This window comes from Panulirus ornatus, chromosome 14, assembly GCF_036320965.1.
Source record: "Panulirus ornatus isolate Po-2019 chromosome 14, ASM3632096v1, whole genome shotgun sequence".
NCBI lineage: Eukaryota > Metazoa > Arthropoda > Malacostraca > Decapoda > Palinuridae > Panulirus > Panulirus ornatus.
In genome coordinates, this window is record NC_092237.1 from 20,305,370 (window position 1) to 20,330,021 (window position 24,652).

Genomic DNA, 24,652 nt, shown 5'->3' on the forward strand with positions numbered 1-24,652 from the left:
TAATGTGGCAGTTGAGGGAATAATTGGTATACATGGGGTGTTCAGTGTTGTAAATGGAAATGGTGAAGAGCTTGTAGATTTATGTGCTGAAAAAGGACTGATAATTGGGAATACCTGGTTTAAAAAGCGAGATATACATAAGTATACTTATGTAAGTAGGAGAGATGGCCAGAGAGCGTTATTGGATTACGTGTTAATTGACAGGCGTGCGAAAGAGAGACTTTTGGATGTTAATGTGCTGAGAGGTGCAACTGGAGGGATGTCTGATCATTATCTTGTGGAGGCTAAGGTGAAGATTTGTATGGGTTTTCAGAAAAGAAGAGTGAATGTTGGGGTGAAGAGGGTGGTGAGAGTAAGTGAGCTTGGGAAGGAGACTTGTGTGAGGAAGTACCAGGAGAGACTGAGTACAGAATGGAAAAAGGTGAGAACAATGGAAGTAAGGGGAGTGGGGGAGGAATGGGATGTATTTAGGGAATCAGTGATGGATTGCGTAAAAGATGCTTGTGGCATGAGAATATATATATATATATATATATATATATATATATATATATATATATATATATATATATATATATATATATATATACAATGTTTGCGTGTGTGTGTGTGTATGTGTGCGTGTGTGTGTGTGTGTGTGTGTGTGTGTGTGTGTGTGTGTGTGTGTGTGTGTGTGTTATGTCTTTTAATGATATACTGTTAACTAATCAATTGGATGTATTTTAATTTCATTCAGTTGCATATTTTCATTGCACAACAGTTAATTAAGAGTTTGACGTGTCATTTTAGCTAATTTGTATCACAAACGGCCCACAATTTTCTGCGATAGAATAACATCAAAGTAAAGATTGGACATTCATAATTGCCTAAAACTAAAGTGAAGAGAAAACCTACCTTTATTATAACAACCGTCATTATCTTTAGTATGCTGTTCATTTTTCCATTTATCTAATGCTATATATATATCTAAGGCTAACGTCGTTGGGGTAAATCATTTGACTGTGTTCATTGCCAGACTCAATCACTGTAGCATGTGTTACAAGAGAGAAAATTGGCTCCATTTTCGCCTTATTGCTGCTAATTGGTTGTTTATGTGCAGTACAGTTTGTATCAAGTGCCATGCCATATATGTCAGCACCGATACAACTGCATGACAATAATGCTGTTAGATAATGCTAAGTTTCTTTGCTGCCATAACAGATCATCCATATCATATTCTACTAATATAGTATTTTGAAATTTAGAATATTTTGAAATTCAGAATATTTTGAATTTCAACATTTTGAAACAATTTACGACAATTTCCTTTCTCATTTAAGGTGAAGTAGAGCAGCTGTAATCAGTATATGACATGCATTTGTTTATTGGTAACTTCTGTCACTCAGGTAGCTACCCTAAGCCTTCATATGCACTTGTACATTACCAAGTTAGGAAGAGAGTCAAAATAAAATCACATGTTTCTAAATAAAGGTACTAATTCTGAAATTATATGGATGTATTACCAAATCATATACCTGACGTGAAACACTTAGAATTCTAAATAAACTTATGTCATTTCTCAAACATCATTTGATGTTTCAGAAGCCATGAAGCCATAGGTAGGTCGAGAAGTGCAGCGATAGGTAGGCCGAGAACTACAGCTGAGTGCCCAACATCCTACAGAGGCAGGAGGAAATAACTGAAGAAGAATACGAGAAATATCTGGCACAAGGAGGAGGCAGCGCAGAAAACATTTCACCAGATGATGTAGTAAGGCGCAGGGAAGAAACCTGCAGAAATCAGACAACAGAGAGAGAGAGAGAGAGCAGAAGGTTTTGTTATCAGATCAGCCAGCTGATGGTCCTGACACAAGTGAAACGTCTACAGCTGAACATGATTCCTCTACATCATCATCTAAGAGACTTCCTGTACTGTGCTCTTAAGATCCATGAGTCCAAAAAAAACCCTTACAGGAGGAGAAGTGTTATGAGAAACAGAAGGAACTTAATCAGAGGCCATGTAGTTCCAGATCAAACACAGCCCAACCACATGCAAAACCAGTGGATTAGTTTGCAACAAGTAGAGAAGGAATACCATATTTCGTCGAATCCCAGGACTGAACGATGCAATAGTAACCAATTGGACTGAAAAATTACAAAGGAGACATCTGGTGTTGCCAGAAAGTGAAGCCTATTAGTGTTTCAAACATGACCACCTGTTCATGAGAACTGATGAAATTCAGATTTGCTGAATCGCATCCTACACACATCCTTACGTTAGCTGATTTCCTCTGTAACGTCTGCTTATGTTGTTATCATGACAACATTAACTTGTTATTACACGCTTTATGTGGAAAAGTGTCTGCCTGAGTTTACCGAGGTTCGAGTCTTGTGCTGATAAAATATCAATATATACAAAGTGCTTGTATAACCATCAGCTTTTGATATACACTGGGTCAGTTTTCTGGTTCAGCATCAAGATTATAGAAAATGTTGTCCCAGCCAATTCTAGTAGAATCTGACTGACTCATTATCAGGATCATAAATCTTATCTGAATCAAATTCATCAACGCATTTGTGTTAATCATGTATTAATCAATCATCATGGCGTAAACATATGTGTAATATATATATATTTATATATATATATATATATATATATATATATATATATATATATATATATATATATATATATATATATATATTTTTTTTTTTTTTATTTTTTTTTATTTTGCTTTCTCGCTGTCTCCTGCGTTTACGAGGTAGCGCTAGGAAACAGACGAAAAAAATGGCCGAACCCACCCCCATACACATGTATATACATACACGTCCACACACGCACAATATGCATACCTATACATCTCAATGTACACATATATATATATACACACAGAGACACATACATATATACCCATGCACACAATTCACACTGTCTGCCTTTATTCATTCCCATCGCCACCTCGCCACACATGGAATACCATCCCCCTCCCCCCTCATGTGTGCGAGGTAGCGCTAGGAAAAGACAACAAAGGCCCCATTCGTTCACACTCAGTCTCTAGCTGTCATGCAATAATGCCCGAAACCACAGCTCCCTTTCCACATCCAGGCCCCACACAACTTTCCATGGTTTACCCGAGACGCTTCACATGCCCTGATTCAATACATTGACAGCACGTCAACCCCGGTATACCACATCGATCCAATTCTCTCTATTCCTTGCCCGCCTTTCACCCTCCTGCATGTTCAGGCCCCGATCACTCAAAATCTTTTTCACTCCATCTTTCCACCTCCAATTTGGTCTCCCACTTCTCCTCGTTCCCTCCACCTCCGACACATATATCCTCTTGGTCAATCTTTCCTCACTCATTCTCTCCATGTGCCCAAAACATTTCAAAACACCCTCTTCTGCTCTCTCAACCACGCTCTTTTTATTTCCACACATCTCTCTTACCCTTACATTACTTACTCGATCAAACCACTTCATACCACACATTGTCTTCACACATCTCATTTCCAAAACATCCACCCTCCTCCGCACAACTCTATCCATAGCTCACACCTCGCAACCATACAACATTGTTGGAACCACTATTCCTTCAAACATACCCATTTTTGCTTTCCGAGATAATGTTCTCGACTTCCAAACATTCTTCAAGGCTCCCAGGATTTTCGCCCCCTCCCCCACCCTATGATTCACTTCCGCTTCCATGGTTCCATCCGCTGCCAGATCCACTCCCAGATATCTAAAACACTTTACTTCCTCCAGTTTTTCTCCATTCAAACTTACCTCCCAATTGACTTGACCCTCAACCCTACTGTACCTAATAACCTTGCTCTTATTCACATTTACTCGTAACTTTCTTCTTTCACACACTTTACCAAACTCAGTCACCAGCTTCTGCAGTTTCTCACATGAATCAGCCACCAGCGCTGTATCATCAGCGAACAACAACTGACTCACTTCCAAAGCTCTCTCATCCACAACAGACTTCATACTTGCCCCTCTTTCCAAAACTCTTGCATTCACCTCCCTAACAACCCCATCCATAAATAAATTAAACAACCATGGAGACATCACACACCCCTGCCGCAAACCTATATTCACTGAGAACCAATCACTTTCCTCTCTTCCTACACGTACACATGCCTTACATCCTCGATAAAAACTTTTCACTACTTCTAACAACTTGCCTCCAACACCATATATTCTTAATACCTTCCACAGAGCATCTCAATCAACTCTATCATATGCCTTCTCCAGATCCATAAATGCTACATACAAATCCATTTGCTTTTCTAAGTATTTCTCACATACATTCTTCAAAGCAAACACCTGATCCACACATCCTCTACCATTTCTGAAACCATACTGCTCTTCCCCAATCTGATGCTCTGTACATGCCTTCACCCTCTCAATCAATATCCTCCCATATAATTTACCAGGAATACTCAACAAACTTATACCTCTGTAATTTGAGCACTCACTCTTCTCCCCTTTGCCATTGTACAATGGCACTATGCACGCATTCCGCCAATCCTCAGGCACCTCACCATGAGTCATACATACATTAAATAACCTTACCAACCAGTCAACAATACAGTCACCCCATTTTTTAATAGATTCCACTGCAATACCATCCAAACCTGCTGCCTTGCCGGCTTTCATCTTCCGTAAAGCTTTTACTACCACTTCTCTGTTTACCAAATCATTTTCCCTAACCATCTCACTTTGCACACCACCTCGACCAAAACACCCCATATCTGCCACTCTATCATCAAACACATTCAACAAACCTTCAAAATACTCACTCCATCTCCTTCTTACATCACCACTACTTGTTTTCACCTCCCCATTTGCGCCCTTCACTGAAGTTCCCATTTGCTCCCTTGTCTTACGCATCTTATTTACCTCCTTCCAGAACATCTTTTTATTCTCCTTAAAATTTAATGATACTCTCTCACCCCAACTCTCATTTGCCCTCTTTTTCACCTCTTGCACCTTTCTCTTGACCTCCTGTCTCTTTCTTTTATACATCTCCCACTCAATTGCATTTTTTCCCTGCAAAAATCGTCCAAATGCCTCTCTCTTCTCTTTCACTAATAATCTTACTTCTTCAACCCACCACTCACTACTCTTTCTAATCAACCCACCTCCCACGCTTCTCATGCCACAAGCATCTTTTGCGAAATCCATCACTGATTCCCTAAATACATCCCATTCCTCCCCCACTCCCCAAACTTCCATTGTTCTCACCTTTTTCCATTCAGTACTCAGTTTCTCCTGGTACTTCCTCATACAAGTCTCCTTCCCAAGCTCACTTACTCTCACCACCCTCTTCACCCCAACACTCACTCTTCTTTTCTGAAAACCCATACAAATCTTCACCTTAGCCTCCACAAGATAATGATCAGACATCCCTCCAATTGCACCTCTCAGCACATTAACATCCAAAAGTCTCTCTTTCGCGCGCCTGTCAATTAACACGTGATCCAATAACGCTCTCTGGCCATCTCTCCTACTTACATACGTATACTTATGTATATCTCGCTTTTTAAACCAGGTATTCCCAATCACCAGTCCTTTTTCAGCACATAAATCTACAAGCTCTTCACCATTTCCATTTACAACACTGAACACCCCATGTATACCAATTATTCCCTCAACTGCCACATTACTCACCTTTGCATTCAAATCACCCATCACTATAACCCGGTCTCGTGCATCAAAACCACTAACACACTCATTCAGCTGCTCCCAAAACACTTGCCTCTCATGATCTTTCTTCTCATGCCCAGGTGCATATGCACCAATAATCACCCATCTCTCTCCATCAACTTTCAGTTTTACCCATATTAATCTAGAATTTACTTTCTTACACTCTATCACATACTCCCACAACTCTTGTTTCAGGAGTACTGCTACTCCTTCCATTGCTCTTGTCCTCTCATTAACCCCTGACTTTACTCCCAAGACATTCCCAAACCACTCTTCCCCTTTACCCTTGAGCTTCGTTTCACTGAGAGCCAAAACATCCAGGTTCCTTTCCTCAAACATACTACCTATCTCTCCTTTTTTCACATCTTGGTTACAAATAGGGGATCAGTGGCCTTGGACATCAACATCTTTCACACTTATGCAGTTATTGTTCAGTTCAGCTGATGATAGCTTGATTAACAGTTATTCATTTCAAACAAAAATTATACGAATTTGACGTTTGTGTAAATAAATTATACATTTCCCTTTTCCATAGCCAGAGGTTGAACCATTATGTGACATTCATTTTTTCATTTCATTTCAAGCTGGAAGTTTCAGTTTTCTAAATTATTTCTTACATTTTTCATATGTATGTATATATATATATATATATATATATATATATATATATATATATATATATATATATATATATATATATATATGTGTGTGTGTGTATGTGTGTATATATATATGTATGTATGTGTATATATATATATATATATATATATATATATATATATATATATATATATATATATATATATATATATATATATATATTATCCCTGGGGATAGGGGTGAACGAATACTTCCCACGCATTCCTCACGTGTCGTAGAAGGCGACTAGAGGGGACGGGAGCGGGGGGCCGCAAATCCTCCCGTCCTTGTATTTTAACTTTCTAAAAATGGGAAACAGAAGGAGTCACGCGGGGAGTGCTCATCCTCCTCGTAGACTCAGATTGGGGTGTCTAAATGTGTGTGTATATATATATATATATATATATATATATATATATATATATATATGTATATATATATATATATATATATATATATATATATATATATATATATATATGGTTGTTTAATTTGTTTATGGATGGGGTTGTTAGGGAGGTTAATGCAAGAGTTTTGGAGGGAGGGGCAATTACGCACTGTTGTGGATGAGAGGGCTTGGGAAGTGAATCAGTTGTTCGCTGATGATACAGCGCTGGTGGCTGATTCGGGTGACAAACTGCAGAAGCTGGTAACTGAGTTTGGTAAAGTGTGTGAAAGAAGAAAGCTGAGAGTAAATGTGAATAAGAGCAAGGTTATTAGGTACAGTAGGGGTGAGGGACAAGTCAAATGGGAGGTAAGTTTGAATGGAGAAAAACTGGAGGAAGTGAAGTGTTTTAGATATCAGGGAGTGGATTTGGCAGCATATGGAACCATGGAAGCGGTAGTGAGTCACACTGTGGGGAAGGGGGAGAAGGTTCTGGGAGTGATGAAAAATGTGTCGAAGGTGAGAATGGGTATGTTTGAAGGAAAAGTGGTTTCAACAATGTTATATGGTTGCGAAACGTGGGCTATACATAGGGTTGTGCGGAGGAGGGTGGATGTGTTGGAAATTAGATGTTTGAGGACAATATGTGGTGTGAGGTGGTTTGATCGAGTAAGTAATGAAAGGGTAAGAGAGATATGTGGTAATAAAAAGAGTTTGGTTGGGAGAGCAGAAGAGGATGTATTGAATTTGTTTGGTCACATGGAGAGAACGAGTGAGGAAAGATTGACAAAGAGGATAATTGTGTCAGAGGTGGAGGGAACGAGGAAAAGTGGGACACCAAATTGCAGGTGTAAGGATGGAGTGAAAAATATTCTGAGCAATCGGAGCCTGAACGTTCAGGAGGGTGAAAGGCGTGCAAGGAATAGAGGAAATTGGAACGATGTGGTATACCGGGGTCGACGTCCTGTCAATGGATTGAATCAGGGCATGTGAAGCGTCTGGGGTAAACCATGGAAAGTTTTGAGACGTGGATGTGGAAAGGGAGCTGTGGTTTCGGAACATTATACATGACAGCTAGAGATTGAGTGTGAACGAATGTGGCCTTTGTTGTCTTTTCCTAGCGCTACCTCGCGCGCGTGTGGTGATGGAGCGGTGTCATTTCATCTGTGGCGGGATCACGACGGGAATGAATAAAGGCAGCAAATATGAATTATGCGCATGTGTATATGTGTATATGTCTGTGTACGTACATGTATGTATACGCTGAAATGTATAGGTATTTATATGTGTGTGTGTGTATGTGGGTGGGTTGGGCTATTCTTTCGTCTGTTTCCTTGTGCTATCTCGCTAACGCAGGAGACAACGACAAAATGAAATATATATATATATATATATATATATATATATATATATATATATATATATATATATATATATATATATATATATTTGGACAGCATCATATATAGACAGATAACAAAAACCCTGATATGATCAATGCCAGTATATAATAATATCTGTGCTTCTTACATACGAATAACATCCTTCACATGATGTAACACTCGTCACATGACACAACCCCCATTACGCAGATAATTGATTTTTGCCTGACTGATTGTTATCGTATACACAAACAGCTGATACAGAACAGTGAAGCAGCTTCCTCACTATCTCAAGCATGCCACTAATATTACAATTATCATAATTCGCACATCTTTTACATCTCATTTTCTTCCTTTTCAACACGTTTCAGAACCACTTAACACCCAGCATGATCATTTGAAACTTCATTCAAATTAATACTTAGTGAGAGAAATTCAGATGAATTGCCTTACCTCAGCATTTTCTTATTTGCTGACAAGCTCGCTGGTATCATCAAAAATGTAGCATACGATGAAACTGAAGTGGTCAGATGTGCTCGTGTAAGAGAGGCAGCTGGTGACATGGGTGTGTGTTTGCAAGGTCACCAATACCTGCCACCACCATCATCGTCCTCTCTCTACCAGGGGACCAATACCTGCCACCACCATCATCGTCCTCACTCTGCCAAGGCACCAATACCTACCACCGCCATCACCGTCTTCTCTCTGACAGGGAACCAATATCTGCCACCGTCATCATAGTCCCCTCTCTGCCACGGGACCAATACCTGCCGCGATTGAGCGCGTGATCAAGTATATTCCTATGACTCCACGGGGAAATGAAGCACGATATGTTCCCAAGTGTACTTTCGTGTAATAATCACATCATGAGGGGAGTTGCAAGAAAGATATATAACAGTCAGTTGATGTAGAAGGAAGAGACGGAGCTTGGAAGCCATTTGGTAAATAAGTTACTGACCGAATGGACGTAGGGTGTGTCCAAGACAGGCAAAAAACGTATCATGAATTTATCATGTGAACATGGGGGAACTGCTTACAAATTTTATCAACAATAAATGTATCCAATTTGTATAGCCCTTCACTGATACTAATGTTACAATTCTTTGTGCATTTGATATTAGAGGAGTCAATGATATTTCTCATGGTACAGGAGTTAGATTTAATAACTGAGATGGCATTACTCTAACCAATACAATGATCATGATTTTGAACATGAATAAACAAGGCATTTGATTCTTGTCTTGGTCTTATACTACATCTATGTTGCTTAAGTTTAACAGAAAGATTCGTACCAGTCTTCTCAACATAAAACTTATCACAAATTCTACATGTTACTCTATAAATGCATCCTGCAGATCTTTCTGGTGAGTTCCTGATTGAAATATTCTTTATAGTATTGTTGTTGCTAAAAGTAACATTTACATTAAAGGATTTAAGCACCATGGGAGGCAAAGTACAATTATTAATAAAGAGGAGAATTAAAAGGTTCTTGGTGTCAAGGGGAGGTTTGGGTTCAACTCTATGAAATTATTTCTTTGCCAACTTCAGGCATTAACCAATGAAAGATGTAGAATACTTTAACTTGGATTCAGTAATTTCAAATCTATGAAATTATTTCTTTGCCAAGTTAACGCATTAACCAATGAAAGATGTAGGATACTTTAACTTGGATCCAACAGAATATAACTTCTCAGACTCATCATCAATATACTCTGGACTGCGAATAGGTAATGCCACTAAGGAACATAGACTGGAATGATGAATAATTTACATCTGTCATGTTGAGCTGAAATGGATATATGAGTATATATTGGCAGGTTTTCCATGCATGCTAAACAAACTTGTTTTAATCCCTATGGATCATGCAATCTAAAAACGGTAACATACTTTATTTTCAATTTCTGCATTAAAGTTGATGGAAGGTACTAAATTATTAAAGGGAGAAATCTTTGTAAACTTTCATTTGTTATCCACGTAATAGATTTATGATACGCATGATGCCAGGCTTGAACACATCCAACCTCCTCCATTCGGGTAGTCTCTTGTTTACCAAATGACGTCCTAGCTAGGTCTCTTCGTGGAATATCAACTGAGTGTTATATTTCTTTCTTTATCCCCCCTGATGACGTGATTATCACACGAAACTGCACTTGGGAACTTGTCATGTTTCATTTCCCCGTGGAATTATAGGAATATATCTATCTATCTATCTATCTATCTGTGTATATATATATATATATATATATATATGTATATATATATATATATATATATATATATATATATATATATATATATATATATATATATATATATATATATATATATACATATATATATATATATATTTCTTTTTTTTTTCAAACTATTCGCCATTTCCCAAGTTAGCAAGGTAGCGTTAAGAACAGAGGACTGGACCTTTCAGGGAATATCCTCACCTGGCCCCCTTCTCTGTTCCTTCTTTTGGAAAATTAAATAAAAACGAGAGGGGAGGATTTCCAGCCCCCGCTCCTTCCCCTTTAAGTCGCCTTCTACGACACGCAGGGAATACGTGGAAAGTATTCTTTCTTCCCTATCCCTAGGGATAATATATATATATATATATATATATATATATATATATATATATATATATATATATATATATATATATATATATATATATCTCAGGGGATAGGGGAGAAAGAATACTTCCCACGTATTCCCTGCGTGTCGTAGAAGGCGACTAAAAGGGAAGGGAGCGGGGGGCTGAAAATCCTCCCCTCTTTTTTTTTTTTCCCAAAGAAGGAACATAGAAGGGGGCCAGATGAGGATATTCCCTCAAAGGCCTAGTCCTCTGTTCTTAACGCTACCTCGCTAACGCGGGAAATGGCGAATAGTATGAAAGAAAAAAAGAAAGGATATATATATATATATATATATATATATATATATATATATATATATATATATATATATATATATATATATACATACATATATATATACATGGGGTGTTCAGTGTTGTAAATAGAAATGGTGAAGAGCTTGTAGATTTATGTGCTGAAAAAGGACTGGTGATTGGGAATACCTGGTTTAAAAAGAGAGATATATTTAAGTATACTTATGTAAATAGGAGAGATGGCCAGAGAGCGTTATTGTATTACGTGGTAATTGATAGGCGCGCGAAAGAGAGACTTTTGGATGTTAATGTGCTGAGAGGTGCAACTGGAGGGATGTCTGATCATTATCTTGTGGAGGCGAAGGTGAATATTGGTAGAGCTTTTCAGAAAAGAAGAGAGAATGTTCGGGTTAAAAGAGTGGTGAGAGTAAGTGAGCATGGGAAGGAGACTTGTGTGAGGAAGTACCAGGAGAGACTAAGTACAGAATGGGAAAAAGGTGAGAACAAAGGAGGTAAGGGGAGTGGGGGAGGAATGCGATGTATTTAGGGAAGCAGTGATGGCTTGCGCAAAAGATGCTTGTGGCATGAGAAGCGTGGGAGGTGGGCAGATTGGAAAGGGTAGTGAGTGGTGGGATGAAGAAGTAAGATTATTAGTGAAAGAGAAGAGAGAGGCATTTGGACGATTCTTGCAGGGAAATAATGCAAATGAGTGGGAGATGTATAAACGAAAGAGGCAGAGGTCAAGATTAAGGTGCAAGTGGTGAAAAAAGAGGGCAAATGAGAGTTGGGGTGAGAGAGTATCATTAAATTTTAGGGAGAATAAGAAAGATGTTTTAGAAGGAGGTAAATAAAGTGCGTAAGACAAGGGAAGAAATGGGAACTTCAGCGAAGGGGGCTAATGGGGAGGTGATAACAAGTAGTGGTGATGTGAGAAGGAGATGGAGTGAGTATTTTGAAGGTTTGTTGAATGGGTTTGATGATAGAGTGGCAGATATAGGGTGTTTTGGTTGAGGTGGTGTGCAAAGTGAGAGGGTTAGGAAAAATGATTTGGTAAACAGAGAAGAGGTAGTAAAAGATTGTAACGACACATGAATGACAACCCCCTCCCCCCGTATGTGCGCGAGGGTAGCGCTAGAAAAAGACAACAAAGGCCACATTCGTTCACACTCAGTCTCTAGCTGTCATGTATAATGACGACAGCTCCCTTTCCACATCCAGGCCCCACACAACTTTCCATGGTTTATCCCAGACGCTTCACATGCCCTGGTTCAATCCACTGACAGCACGTCGACCCCGGTATACCACATCGTTCCAATTCACTCTATTCCTTGCACGTCTTTCACCCTCCTGCATGTTCAGGCCCCGATCACTCAAAATCTTTTTCACTCCATCTTTCCACCTCCAATTTGGTCTCCCACTTCTCCTCGTTCCGTCCACCTCTGACACATATATCCTCTTGGTCTATCATTCCTCACTCATTCTCTCCATGTGACCAAACCATTTAAAAACACCCTCTTCTGCTCTCTCAACCACTCTCTTTTTATTACCACACATCTCTCTTACCCTATTATTACCTACTCGATCAAACCACCTCACACCACACATTGTCCTCAAACATCTCATTTCCAGCACATCCACCCTCCTCCGCACAACTCTATCTATAGCATACGCCTCGCAACCATATAACATTGTTGGAACCACTATCCCTTCAAAAATTCCCATTTTTGCTTTCTGAGATAACGTTCTCGCCTTTCAAACATTTTTCAACCTCTCCGAACTTTCGCCCCCTCCCCCAACTTATTACTCACTTCTTCCATGGTTCCATCCGCTGCCAAATCCGCTCCCAGATATCTAAAACACTTCACTTCCTTCAGTTTTTCTTCATTCAAACTTATCTCCCAGTTGACTTGTCTCTCAACCCTAATGTACCTAATAACCTTGCTCTTATTCACATTTACTCTCAGCTTTCTTCTTTCACACACCTTACCGAACTCAATCACCAGCTTCTGCAGTTCCTCACCCGAATCAGCCACCAGCGTTGTATCATCAGCGAACAACAACTGACTCACTTCCCAAGCTCTCTCTTCCACAACAGACTGCGTACTTATCCCTCTTTCCAAAACTCTTTCATTCACCTCCCTAACAACCCCATCCATAAACAAATTAAACAACCATGGAGACAATACGCACCCCTGCTGCAAACCAACAATTACTGAGAACCAATCACTTTCCTCTCTTCCTACTCTTACACATGCCTTACATCCTCAACAGAAACTTTTCACTGCTTCTAACAACTTGCCTCCTACACCATATATTTTCAATACCTTCCACATAGCATCTCTATCAACTCTATCGTATGCCTTCTCCAGACCCATAAATGCTACAGACAAATCCATTTGCTTTTCTAAGGATTTCTCACATACATTCTTCAAAGCAAACACCTGATCCACACATCCTCTACCACTTTTGAAACCACACTGCTCTTCCCCAATCTGATGCTCTGTACATGCCTTCACCCTCTTAGTCAATACCCTCCCATATAATTTCCCAGGAATACTCAACAAACTTATACCTCTGTAACTCAAGCACTCACTTTTATCCCCTTTGCCTTTGTACAATGGCACTCAACAAACATTCCGCCAATCCTCAGGCACCTCACCATGAGTTATACATACATTAAATAACCTTACCAATCAGTCAACAATACAGTCACCCCCTTTTTAAAATAGATTCCATTGCAATACCATCCAAACCCGCTGTCTTGCAGGCTTTCATCTTCCGCAAAGCTTTTACTACCTCTTCTATGTTTACCAAATCATTCTCCCTAACCCTCTCACTTTGAACACCACTTCGACCAAAACACCCTATATCCGCCACTCTATCATCAAACACATTCCACAAACCTTCAAAATATATATATATATATATATATATATATATATATATATATATATATATATATATATATATATATATATATATATATATTCATATATATATTACTTCCCATGCATTCCTCACGTGTCGTAGAAGGCGACTAAAGGGGAAGGGAGCGGGGGGCCAGAAACCCTCCCCTCCTTGTATTTTAACTTTCTAAAAGGGGAAACAGAAGAAGGAGTCACGCGAAGAGTGCGCATCCTCCTCGATGGCTCAGATTGGAGTGTCTAAATGTGTGTGGATGTAACCAAGATGAGAAAGAAGGAGAGATAGGTAGTATGTTTGAGGAAAGGAACCTGGATTTTTTGGCTCTGAGTGAAACGAAGCTAACGGGTAAAGGGAAAAAGTGGTTTGGGAATGTCTTGGGAGTAAAGTCAGGGGTTAGTGAGAGGACAAGAGCAAGGGACGGAGTAGCACTACTCCTGAATCAGGAGTTGTGGGAGTATGTGATAGAGTGTAAGAAAGTAAATTCTAGATTGATATGGGTAAAACTGAAAGTTGATGGAGAGAGATGGGTGATTATTGGTGCATATGCACCTGGGCATGACAAGAAAGATCATGAGTGGCAAGTGTTTTGGGAGCAGCTGAATGAGTGTGTTAGTGGTTTTAATGCACAAGACCGGGTTATAGTGATGGGTGATTTGAATGCAAAGGTGCGTAATGTGGCAGTTGAGGGAATAATTGGTATACATGGAGTGTTCAGTGTTGTAAATGGAAATGGTGAAGAGCTTGTAGATTTATGTGCTGAAAAAGGACTGGTGATTGGGAATACCTGGTTTAAAAAGCGAGATATACATAAGTATACGTATGTAAGTAGGAGAGATGGCCAGAGAGCGTTATTGGATTACGTGTTAATTGATAGACGCACGAAAGAGAGACTTTTGGATGTTAATGTGCTGAGAGGTGCAACTGGAGGGATGTCTGGTCATTATCTTGTGGAGGCTAAGGTGAAGATTTGTGGGGTTTTCAGAAAAGAAGAGAGAATGTTGGGGTGATGAGAGTGGTGAGAGTAAGTGAGCTTGCGAAGGAGACTTGTGTGAGGAAGTACCAGGAGAGATGAGTACAGAATGGAAAAAGGTGAGAACAAAGGAGGTAAGGGGAGTGGGGGAGGAATGGGATGTATTTATGGAAGCAGTGATAGCTTGCGCAAAAGATGCTTGTGGCATGAGAAGCGTGGGAGGTGGGTTGATTAGAAAAGGTAGTGAGTGGTGGGATGAAGAAGTAAGATTATTAGTGAAAGAGAAGAGAGAGGCATTTGGACGATTTTTGCAGGGAAAAAATGCAAATGAGTGGAAGAGGTATAAAAGAAAGAGGCAGGAGGTCAAGAGAAAGGTGCAAGAGGTGAGAAACAGGGCAAATGAGAGTTGGCGTGAGAGAGTATCATTAAATTTCAGGGTGAATAAAAAGATGTTTTGGAAGGAGGTAAATAAGGTGCGTAAGACAAGGGAGCAAATGGGAACTTCAGTGAAGGGCGCAAATGGGGAGGTGATAACAAGTAGTGGTGATGTGAGGAGATGGAGTGAGTCTTGTGAAGGTTGTGTAATGTGTTTGATGATAAAGTGGCAGATGTGGGGTGTCTTAGTCGAGGTGGTGTGCAAAGTGTGAGGGTTAGGAAAAATGATTTGGTAAATACAGAAGAGGTAGTAAAAGCTTTGCGGAAGATGAAAGCCGGCAAAGCAGCAGGTTTGGATGGTATTGCAGTGGAATCTATTAAAAAAGGGGGTGACTGTAGTGTTGACTGGTTGGTAAGGTTATTTAATATATGTATGATTCATGGTGAGGTGCCTGAGGATTGGCGGAATGCTTGCATAGTGCCATTGTATAAAGGCAAAGGGGATAAGAGTGAGTGCACAAATTACAAAGGTATAAGTTTGTTGAGTATTCCTGGTAATTTATATGGGAGGGTATTGATTGAGAGGGTGAAGGCATGTACAGAGCATCAGATTGGGGAAGAGCAGTGTGGTTACAGAAGCGGTAGATGATGTGTGGATCAGGTGTTTCCTTTGAAGAATGTATGCGAGAAATACTTAGAAAAACAAATGGATTTGTATGTAGCGTTTATGGATCTGGAGAAGGCATATGATAGAGTTGATAGAGATGCTCTGTGGAAGGTTTTAAGAATATATGGTGTGGGAGGCAAGTTGTTAGAAGCAGTGAAAAGTTTTTATCGAGGATGTAAGGCATGTGTACGTGTAGGAACAGAGGAAAGTGATTGGTTCTCAGTGAATGTAGGTTTGCGGCAGGGGTGTGTAATGTCTCCATGGTTATTTGATTTGTTTATGGATGGGGTTGTTAGGGAGGTGAATGCAAGAGTTTTGGAAAGAGGGGCAAGTATGAAGTCTGTTGGGGATGAGAGAGCTTGGGAAGTGAGTCAGTTGTTGTTCGCTGATGATACAGCGCTGGTGGCTGATTCATGTGAGAAACTGCAGAAGCTGGTGACTGAGTTTGGTAAAGTGTGTGAAAGAAGAAAGTTAAGAGTAAATGTGAATAAGAGCAAGGTAATTAGGTACAGTAGGGTTGAGGGTCAAGTCAATTGGGCGGTAAGTTTGAATGGAGAAAAACTAGTGGAAGTAAAGTGTTTTAGATATCTGGGAGTGGATCTGGCAGCGGATGGAACCATGGAAGCGGAAGTGGATCATAGGGTGGGGGAGGGGGCGAAAATTCTGGGAGCCTTGAAGAATGCGTGGAAGTCGAGAACATTATCTCGGAAAGCAAAAATGGGTATGTTTGAAGGAATAGTGGTTCCAACAATGTTGTATGGTTGCGAGGCGTGGGCTATGGATAGAGTTGTGCGCAGGAGGGTGGATGTGCTGGAAATGAGATGTTTGAAGACAATATGTGGTGTGAGGTGGTTTGATCGAGTAAGTAATGTAAGGGTGAGAGAGATGTGTGGAAATAAAAAGAGTGTGGTTGAGAGAGCAGAAGAGTGTGTTTTAAAATGGTTTGGTCACATGGAGAGAATGAGTGGGGAAAGATTGACCAAGAGGATATATGTGTCAGAGATGGAGAGAACGAGAAGTGGGAGACCAAATTGGAGGTGGAAAGATGTAGTGAAAAAGATTTTGAGTGATCGGGGCCTGAACATGCAGGAGAGTGAAAGGTGTGCAAGTAATAGAGTGAATTGGAAGGATGTGGTATACCGGGGTCGACGTGCTGTCAATGGATTGAACCAGGGCATGTGAAGCGTCTGGGGTAAACCATTTAAAGTGTGTGGGGCCTGGATGTGGAAAGGGAGCTGTGGTTTCGGTGCATTATTACATGACAGCTAGACACTGAGTGTGAACGAACTAGGCCTTTGGTGTTTTTCCTAGCGCTACCTCGCACACATGAGGGGGGAGGGGGTTGTTATTCCATGTGTGGCGAGGTGGCGATTGGAACAAATAAAGGCAGACAGTATGAATTATGTACATGTGTATATATGTATATGTCTGTGTGTGTTTATATATGTGTACATTGAGATGTATAGGTATGTATGTTATGCGAGTGTGGACATGTATGTATATACATGTGTATGTGGGCGGGTTGGGCCATTCTTTCGTCTGTTTCCTTGCGCTACCTCGCTAACGCGGGAGAGAGCGACAAAGCAAAGTAAATAAAATAAATATTTTTTTTTCATATTATTCGCCATTTCCCGTATTAGGGAGGTAGCGTTCAGAACAAAGGACTGGGCCTTTGAGGGAATATCCTCACCTGGCCCCCTTCTCAGTTCCTTCTTTTCAAAAATTAGAAAAAAAGAAATGAGAGGGGAGGATTTCTAGCCCTCACGCTCCCTTCCCTTTTAGTCGCCTTCTACGACACGCAGGGAATACGTGGGGAGTATTCTTTCTCCCCTATCCCCAGGGATATAATATATATATATATTTTTTTTTTTTTTTTTTTTTTATACTTTGTCGCTGTCTCCCGCGTCTGCGAGGTAGCGGAAGGAAACAGACGAAAGAAATGGCCCAACCCCCCCCATACACATGTACATACACACGTCCACACACACAAATATACATACCTACACAGCTTTCCATGGTTTACCCCGGACGCTTCACATGCCTTGATTCAATCCACTGACAGCACGTCAACCCCTGTATACCACATCGCTCCAATTCACTCTATTCCTTGCCCTCCTTTCACCCTCCTGCATGTTCAGGCCCCGATCACACAAAATCTTTTTCACTCCATCTTTCCACCTCCAATTTGGTCTCCCTCTTCTCCTCGTTCCCTCCACCTCCGACACATATATCCTCTTGGTCAATCTTTCCTCACTCATTCTCTCCATGTGCCCAAACCATTTTAAAACACCCTCTTCTGCTCTCTCAACCACGCTCTTTTTATTTCCACACATCTCTCTTACCCTTACGTTACTTACTCGATCAAACCACCTCACACCACACATTGTCCTCAAACATCTCATTTCCAGCACATCCATCCTCCTGCGCACAACTCTATCCATAGCCCACGCCTCGCAACCATACAACATTGTTGGAACTACTATTCCTTCAAACATACCCATTTTTGCTTTCCGGGATAATGTTCTCGACTTCCACACATTTTTCAAGGCTCCCAAAATTTTCGCCCCCTCCCCCACCCTATGATCCACTTCCGCTTCCATGGTTCCATCCGCTGACAGATCCACTCCCAGATATCTAAAACACTTCACTTCCTCCAGTTTTTCACCATTCAAACTCACCTCCCAATTGACTTGACCCTCAACCCTACTGTACCTAATAACCTTGCTCTTATTCACATTTACTCTTAACTTTCTTCTTCCACACACTTTACCAAACTCCGTCACCAGCTTCTGCAGTTTCTCACATGAATCCGCCACCAGCGCTGTATCATCAGCGAACAACAACTGACTCACTTCCCAAGCTCTCTCATCCCCAACAGACTTCATACTTGCCCCTCTTTCCAAGACTCTTGCATTTACCTCCCTAACAACCCCATCCATAAACAAATTAAACAACCATGGAGACATCACACACCCCTGCCGCAAACCTACATTCACTGAGAACCAATCACTTTCCTCTCTTCCTACACGTACACATGCCTTACATCCTCGATAAAAACTTTTCACTGCTTCTAACAACTTGCCTCCCACACCATATATTCTTAATACCTTCCACAGAGCATCTCTATCAACTCTATCATATGCCTTCTCCAGATCCATAAATGCTACATACAAATCCATTTGCTTTTCTAAGTATATATATATATATATATATATATATATATATATATATATATATATATATATATATATATATATATATATATTCGGTACTACTATAGGTTTGTCAGACTTAAGAATTCAACTGTTTTTTCTTCATCAGCAGAAACGTCTTCCCAGGATGAGAATTTCAGATGATTTCTTAATATTTCTATAATGCTCTGTGATAAACTTAGTACGTAAGTTATCCAACTGTAGTTAACCTGATCATTATAAACTAGGACTTCACATCCTTCCATCAGAATTGGAATGAATATTCTTTCCTACTAGTTTCTCTCACATAGTCCCATTTCATTTTCATTATTCATAACTGTCTTCACTGCAACTCCGAATCCTTTTTGCATAACTTTACACTAAACTTCACCTTCCTTAATACCATCCTTAATGTACTTCCCTGAATCCACCTCTCAGATATCAGAAATATGATAAAAAGTTGAGAGGATTAGATCTCCTTCAAAAAGTGTGAATTTCGCTGCCTAAACTCTAGTTCGACTTCCAGTTGTTCAGCGTTTGAATTAGTGTTACAGTGTTGGAACACATCTCTTCATGACGGGAGCATGTTACTTCACTGGTTCCAGTTTATTATTGTTGATTATAAGAAAGAGCTACTGGTTCATTCAACTCCCTCTCTGATTCAGTAGAGAAAACAGCATAATCTACATACAATTGAGCTTAATTCAACTCTCTGACTCAACAGTGAGAACATCATCTATATACAACTGAACTTACTTCAGTTTGTTCTACGATGGTTCAAGCAGTACGCAGCACTACTATACGGACACACAAATACTGATACTAAAATGAATATCACTGATTTTACCACAGGTGAAAACAGGACGTTACTGTCACAGCAGAAATCTGTCGGAATCCCAAGCGTAAACTTTATATTCATCTATGCATGGAGTTGGGTTGTGGCAATCGAGGAGAAAGTGCAAACCTATGGAGAAACGTGCTTCCTTCATGGCGTCTGGGTTTGTCGCTGAAAACATCCGTCGTCTTGTATTATATAGTTGACGTATGTTAGGAACTCTGGGTTATTGACCATTACCTATTGACGCCCACTAACTCCAACATCAACATCCTACACACATGTGGAGGTGGCAGCAACACAAAACTTAATGATGAACATAGGATATCATTAACCTCAACAGACAGTGCCAGAAGTTGAGATAGTGAGCAACGTGATGAATTGAACCAGAAGTTAAGCACCAAAAGTTAAGGTAGTGAACCTGATAAATCTTAATCTTATCAGAGGGTAAGGCTGTGAATATCATAGGAGGTCATCCCAGCGGGTTGAGGTAGTGAACACCACGACAGGTTGAATGAACGGATGAAATATTCAACATATAGTCAAATGGCATCAGCAAGTAGGTCAGAGATATACATAATGGCAGCGGATAAGACAGTGGCTCCCTTCGTAGGTTGTGCTAGTAGTCAAGGTGGTGACGACTGACTGGATGTACTAGCAGAACGGAGAGTGGTTATGCGTACACAGAGGTAGGGTTTGCATGGCTCACCAGAAATCTATATTCTAATGCGGGTCCTTCCTTTTGCCATAAAGATGTCTTCATCCTACCCTCAGTACGTCAGCAGATTTCCAAGTAGATACATATGAATACAATTCCTTGTAGATATTGTGACTGACGACAGTAGGATAGTAAGACTGTCTGGTGCTACTGGAGGCCAGTTAGTTTCCTCCATTCTTCGTTTCATCGACGGTCATGTGTTCCTAAACCTGAAGATCCGGTCTTTCCAACTGGTTAAACCTGTAGTCCTTCTTAAAATACCTGACGAACCACTGAAACTCACTGCCACAATCCTTAAATATTCAGGAAGAGGAACCTTATCTATTCGCCCCACAATGCCAAAGGATATCAAGAGGTTTGACTTTCAGTGTCGAGCTTCGTAATGTTCCCTCGTTGCTCAGGGATTTCAAAGCCATCCATAGATCGCTACTGGGTTCATGTTTACTTATTTAACAAGTCAGCGTGAGGCAGATATATTCTAACATCCTTTGGGGAGGAAATATCCTGAGATACCAAGTAAATCCTGAGTTACACTGAGGCAGGAAAATCCCAAAGTTAGGCAAGAGGAAGTAAATCCTGCGTCAGTCACTGTGAAGAAAAGTAATGAGACTTAACATCAGACGGTGCATCAGGGGCCACTTGTGAGGCCGGAGAAGCTTGGGGACTGAGAGACCAGACTTCACAGCGATCCTCGGCTTCCAGATGGATCCTGCTGTGAAAGAAGTCTCCACGCCAGGAACCCCGACCTCCTGACAGATCCTGCTGTGAAAGAAGTCTCCATGCCACGATCCTCGACCTCCTGACAGATCCTGCTGTGAAGGAAGTCTGCACGTCAGGATCCTCGACCACCTGACAGATCCTGCTTTGAAATAAGTCTGCACGCCAGGAACCCCGACCGCCTGACAGATCCTGCCGTGAAAGAAGTCTCCACGTCAGGATCCTCGACCTCCTGACAGATCCTGCTGTGAAGGAAGTCTCTACGCCAGGATCCTCGACCTCCTGACAGATCCTGCTGTGAAGGAAGTCTCTACGCCAGGATCCTCGGCCGCCTGACAGATTCTGCTGTGAAGGAAGTCTCCTCACCAGGATCCTCGGCCTCCAGAAGGATCCTGCGGTGAAGGAAGCCTCCACGCCGCAAATTATCATAGTTCTAAACTCATTCACAACCTCAATTCCTTCCTTTAGAATGTTATGAAAGTTTGTTGTATACTTTCTGACGGAGTTCCAATCGCGCAATCAAGTGAGACTATCTTATCAAAGGGAAGTCATCGAGGTTGAAATTTACATCACAAGATCAAAAGTTGGTCGCACTGTGAGGCTGGGGGAGAGTGTGACCACATGAGTATCAGGCTGGTGGAAAGTGTAGACCCATGAGATTGGAAATTTACAATATATCTGGAAATCTTTGACGAACTATTGACAAGCGGGGGGGGGGGGAGAGAGAGAGAGAGAGAGAGAGAGAGAGAGAGAGAGAGAGAGAGAGAGAGAGAGAGAGAGAGAGAGAGAGAGAGAGAGTGTGTGTGTATGTGTGTGTGTGTGTGTGTGTGTGTGTGTGTGTGTGTGTGTGTGTGACATATTTGCTTACGAGGTTTTCGAACAAGATGTTCCCAAAAGGTATAGTTCGGTAGGGGATGGCGATCACAGCAGGAAAACCTAGGGTTACGAAACATGCGTCGTGTGAGTTATGTGTTCTCAAGTTTTGTGTGTGAGATGGAGAGGAGGTACGTTTGTCGAAGTATCCTCGGAAAGGACTCACATGAAAGCAAGAAATACAAGGGAGTGATGGACCACGTTTTGATCTGTTACCTTTAAGGAGAACTTCATAAACTGAAGATCATGATGAGACCTCTAATACTGTTTCTCACTCTAATACCTTCATGAAATGTATGCTCTTATTTCGCTCCTAGATCAGATTATCATCACGTAGTTACACAACAGTATGACACGTCATTCTCCATCAATACACAGAAGATACTTGATAAACATATATTAAACTACCTCAGGTCGTGACACTGTTATAGTCATTTGAATTATAACAAGAACAACCCACCAGATGCATTCACATCTTAAAAATCTCAAAATATGAAAAAAAAAAAAAAGAAAAGAAACAATTGCAATGGGGGAAATATCTTTAGAATCAGTACCATATCCACACAGAGAGTATTTTCTGATTTCTTCTTGCATCGCAAACAGGCTGGAGAGGACCCAGTGTCCTACTGCCGTTTTCTTTCCTTTTTATTATTTTCCTGCAACAGAGTCAAATCCCCTGGGGATGAAGACGAAATATTCTGGGTCTGGGCCTCGCTCCCTTGAGCGGTTGTATAAAGATTCCCTAAACCTCAGCCTGACATAGGTACAGTTCTTGTCTCTAAACGGCCCGTCTCCCTTGTTCCCCACATCTTTATCAAGAATTCAGAAAAGTCAGCTCTGGTGACGCTGTATCACTGGGAATATAGTCTCGTGTAAGAATCTATCACTCCAAAGGAGTGTACGTTTTCCTGCTGGTGGTTGTAGCACACCCTTGGGCTGCAGGAACCTTTAGAAAGGTCCTGGGGTAATTACAAACACACACACACACGCACACACGCATATATATACATATATATATATATATATATATATATATATATATATATATATATATATATATATATATATATATTGCTTTGTCGCAGTCTCCCGCGTTAGCGAGGTAGTGCAAGGAAACAGACGAAAGAATGGCCCAACCCACCCACATACACATGTATATACATACACGTCCACACATGCAAATATACATACCTATACGTCTCAACGTATACATACATATACGCACACAGACATATACATATATACACAAGTACATAATTCATACTATCTGCCTTTATTCATTCCCATCGCCACCCCGCTAAACTTGAAATAACAACCCCCTCCCCCCTCATGTGCGCGAGGTAGCGCTAGGAAAGACAAAAAAGGCCACATTCGTTCACACTCAGTCTCTAGCTGTCATGTAATAATGCACCGAAACCACATCTCGCTTTCTACATCCAGGCCCCACAGAACTTTCCATGGTTATCCCAGACGCTTCACATGCCCTGGTTCAATCCATTGACAGCACGTCGACCCCGGTATACCATATCGTTCCAATTCACTCTATTCCTTGCACGCCTTTCACCCTCCTACATGTTCAGGCCCCGATCACTCAAAATCTTTTTCACTCCATCTTTCCACCTCCAATTTGGTCTCCCATTTCTCATAGTTCCATCCACCTCTGACACATATATTCTCTTGGTCAATCTTTCCTCACTCATTCTCTCTATGTGACCAAACCATTTCAAAACAACCTCTTCTGCTCTCGCAACCACACTCTTTTTATTATCACACATCTCTCTTACCCTATTATTACTTACTCGATCAAACCACCTCACAACACATACTGTCCTTAAACATCTCATTTCCAGTACATCCACCCTCCTACGCACAACTGTATCTATAGCCCACTCCTCGCAACCATACAACATTGTTGGAACCACTATTCCTTCAAACATACCCATTTTTGCTTTCCGAAATAATGCTCTCTACTTCAACAAATTATTCAACGCTCCAAGAACTTTCGCCCCCTCCCCCACCCTGTGATTCACTTCCGCTTCCATGGTTCCATCAGCTGCCAAATCCACTCCCAGATATCTAAAACACTTCACCTCCTCTAGTTTTTCTCCATTTAAACTTACTTCCCAACTGATTTGTCCCTCAACCCTACTGTACCTAATAACCTTGCTCTTATTCATATTTACTCTCGGCTTTCTTCTTTCACACACTTTGCCAAACTCAGGCACCAGCTTCTGCAGTTTCTCACACGAATCAGCTACCAGCGCTGTATTATCAGCGAGCAACAACTGACTCACTTCCCAAGCTCTCTCATCCACAACAGACTGCATTGTTTCCCCTCTTTCCAAAACTCTTGCATTCAACTCCCTAACAACCTTATCCATATACAAATTAAACAAC